The sequence below is a fragment of the Canis aureus genome, chromosome 21 (genome assembly GCF_053574225.1).
Source record: "Canis aureus isolate CA01 chromosome 21, VMU_Caureus_v.1.0, whole genome shotgun sequence".
NCBI classification, from domain to species: Eukaryota; Metazoa; Chordata; class Mammalia; order Carnivora; family Canidae; genus Canis; species Canis aureus.
In genome coordinates this window covers 53,850,909-53,854,595 of record NC_135631.1, presented here as the reverse complement: position 1 = coordinate 53,854,595, position 3,687 = coordinate 53,850,909, and the positions used below count along the sequence as shown (strand labels likewise).

Genomic DNA, 3,687 nt, shown 5'->3' with positions numbered 1-3,687 from the left:
ATCATGATTACATGTTCTCTTCAAATACAAGATGTTAAGGAAATGTGTTTCTGGTGGTTATACGACTGTAAAAGGGTGTTGCTCATTGTAAATTTTTATGACTTTTTAAAACGTAAGCTCTAGGCCACCATGGGGCTCGATCTCATGACCCTGAGATCAAGAGTCACATGCTCTACCCACTAAGCAGGCCAGGCGGCTCCTTTGTGAATTTTTAAGACCAGTTTTTATTGTAGACGTACACTGGTGGGTGACACATATTAAAACTTCGCTCCCTCTCCTTTTTGCTGGAAAGGAATCGGAGAAGATAACAGGACAGAGGATCTCTGGCTTCCCTGCTCCAAGATGTAGTGATTAAACTCCATTCCTCTGGCTCATGTGCAATTTCGGCACATTTCCAAAGAAAAGAGGAATGGATGTGGTTGGATGGACGGGGTTACTCATTAACCACTGGGCTTATACTGCTGTGAAGGGGGAAAAGAGAGAAACATCCCCTGTCGTGCCTCTTGGTTTAGCGGTAGCCGCCGGGCAACGCTTCCTCTCCGGTGCACCCACGGTCACAGGTGTGGCCACCGACACCGTCAGGCCAGCGCCTGCACGTCAGAGATTCGTGCGAGCCGCGCACAACAGCAAGCGCATATGCACTGCCAGTGTCCCTTTCTGGATCTGGTGTTCCCGTGACACGCGATACGGGCTGTCCAGTGGCAGGGCTGTTCACGTTTCAGGTCTGAGCTCCGATAGCACCTTCCAAATAAGGAAGACGATACAGGGTGCGCGTTGTGAAGGCAGGCGTTGAGTTTCAATCCACGAGGAAGAACGTATGGGATCTCTGGTGTCACGTTTGCCTTGGCATCCCTTCCCTTCCGGAAACTTCAGACACTCAGGGACCTGTGCGGTAATTCCTTGTTCAGTGAGCAAATCTTTCTCCGGGGTGGGGTGGCCTCGCGTCGACTTACACGTGCAGGAATGTACGCTAAGTTGTATTTTGTATTTTCTTGGATTTAAATCTGCTTGCTGTGCATACCGGTGGCAGCAATTTAAGGCAGATAGTGACATGAGTGCATGGCTCTGCAATCCCCTGTCAACTGTAAGAATGAGAACAGAACCGGAAGGCAGACACTCTGTTTACTGGCAACAGCACAGCATTTGGAGTTAGACACGCAGCTCGTAATTATCAGGGATAGAAACTAGGGCACATCACTGAGGGCTTCTGAGGCTCCTTTTTCCCCGTCTATAAGATGGGACAAAGAATAATGAATGTTGTATAATTATTGCAAAGCAGCAAAATTTGGTAGAATGTAGACCGCCGAACTTATCTAAGCAGCAACTATGTGGCAAGGGGGTGTATACCCTCAGGTACCGCTTAACTGACTGTGGAGGGAAGTCTGAGCAGAAAACTCACGGGGAATCGTGCCAGGAAGGGCATCAGCCATGACTCTGTGGTCTCTGCAAATCTTAGCTCTGTTGTGCATGGATGCTTGAATTTCAGGCTCCTTGAAAACCTTGATCTCAGTTTGGAAGTGATCTCAAAAAGCCATGGTCTCTAAATATTGCCCTATAATACTGCAATTTTATTTTTTTAAGATTTTTTATTTTTATTTTTAGGTAATCTCTACACCCAACAAGGGGCTCAGACTTACACTCCCAACATCAAGAGTTGTATGCTCTACACATCGAGCCAGTCACCATAATTGTATGTATTTTTTTATTTTTATATATTAAAATATTTTATTTATTTATTTGAGAGGGAGAGAATGGGGAGAAGGATAGGGATGGTGGTGGTAGGTGAAGGTGCGTGGGGAGAGGAACAAGTTGACTCCACGCCCAGTGTGGAGCCTGATGCAGCGCTCGATTTGACTCCAAGATCGTGACCTAAGCGGAAACGAAGAGTCGGCCACCCAACTGACTGAGCCACCCAGGCACTCCCACACTTCAGTTTTAGAGATTCAATAGCTTTGGTCCAAAAAGGGGGAATTGACTTGCCAAAGTTCTCACTGGTAGTTAGCATCAGGCTAAACCAGAGTCCTGAGCAGTATCCAGGGTGCTGCTGCCACTATGAGGAACTCCTGGGAGCCTTCAGGTGAGACCCCAGGAGTTTAGAAAATAAATTAACATATAATGGATTAGCCCAAGTGTCCACAGAAATTGCCCTAAAGAATGGGCACATCTGAGTGTGTAAGAATCTGGGGCTTGTTATCATCTGTGCAAGAAGAGTTAGTAGAGGCAGCAGTCATGTACTTTGTAGAATTTGGAAGAAGGATGCCCCAGTTAGACTGGGCCAGATTTCCCCAGTTGTGGAGAGGAGGCAGCGTCCTGACCAGCAGGCCCAGGACCCCAGGAAGAACAGTGGCCTCAGGCCAGGCCAGCTCTCTAGCCTTTTGCCTTCAGACTGACGACAGCCTCTGATTCCATTTTTTTCTGGTTACAATTTGTTTTCCATGTAGGCTTTCCAGCAGGAGCGAAAACACCCCTGTTGGTGATGAGTGACGTCTCCTGGGCATCCATACAACTCATCGTCATCGAAGAAGTGGAGATCCAGTTTCTACCTTGCCCCCCTGTGGATTGGGCTGGTGGGAATCATTTTCTCCAAACCAATCAGTGTTGGGCTTACATATAGGCAGAAACTTCCACTTGAGGGTTGATGATAAGGCCCCAGACTGAGATGAAGAGGAGTCTACAGCGGGCAAGGAACCCGGCCGCACAGCTGGCCATCCACGTCCTTCCTGCCGATCCTACCCCTGTGCCCCGGCTAGGCCTCCTTGTGATACCGGGAGTATGGAGGTGGCGCCCTGCCCCCACCGCTCCTGTAGACCCCGCGACCCCCATACGGGTGTCCTTGCTGGGCCTCTACAATCAGAACGCTGAACCCCCGGGGAGGGTAAGAAGTGCAGGCAAACCTTAGAAGGGCTGCTGTATGTGACAGGTAGTAGTTCAGTTCGTTTCCCAGACTATCGGGTGACGCTGTGTCATTGGATGGGATGTCGTTTCTCTAAACAGCAGCATGTGGGAAAATTTACTTTGGATTTTGTTCTGCTTGGACCGTGATCCGTAACCATTTTCTGCACCAGCCTGAAACTGGCAGCTCGGGAGGCTTTGCTGTCCAAGTTCCCGCACTCGACCTGCCAGACAGGTTTCCCTGGGCTGGGGGAGTCTGACAAAGACAGCCTTCATCCGTCACCTACAGCAGTTCCACTTAACCACTGTTCATTTCGGTATGACCGCTTTGGCAAGAATCCAGGATTCCCTAATTGAATGAAAACTCTGTTTATGAGGTTTCCCAAATGTATCGCATTTATAAAAATTAAAACAAATTGTATTTGAGTCACAAATATGAGCCTCAATTTGACCACAAAGGATATAGCTATTAAAAAAAAAAAAAAGAAAAGAAACCCCTCCCCCACCAAAAAAAAAGAAATCTAGAGGGAAGGAGAGAGCCGGAGTGAGATTTCGAATACTATTTTGCTGTTGTTTCTACTGTTGGCTTAAACTAATGTTTTTATCTCAAGGTGCTACTTCTTTGAGTTAATCCTTTGAGATCAGCTTTGGTTTGTTAACCATTTATTCATTTCCAGTGTATTTATTGAGTGCCTACTATGTTCTAGAATCTTTTCCAGGCACTGGGAACTCTGAGCTAGATCAGAAATCGTTTCTGGGGCAGGGGGTGGGGTGACTGGGTGATGGGCACTGAGG

General features: G+C 47.7%; 1 long non-coding RNA gene across 1 annotated transcript; it reads left to right on the top strand.

The window, feature by feature from the left end:
* Nucleotides 1-322: 322 nt before the first annotated feature.
* On the top strand, nt 323-3,412 carry LOC144293086 (uncharacterized). Its single transcript, XR_013360588.1, has 3 exons — nt 323-892; nt 1,603-1,690; nt 2,442-3,412. It is a non-coding gene; the product is annotated as an uncharacterized LOC144293086 (long non-coding RNA).
* The last annotated feature ends 275 nt before the right edge of the window (nt 3,413-3,687 follow it).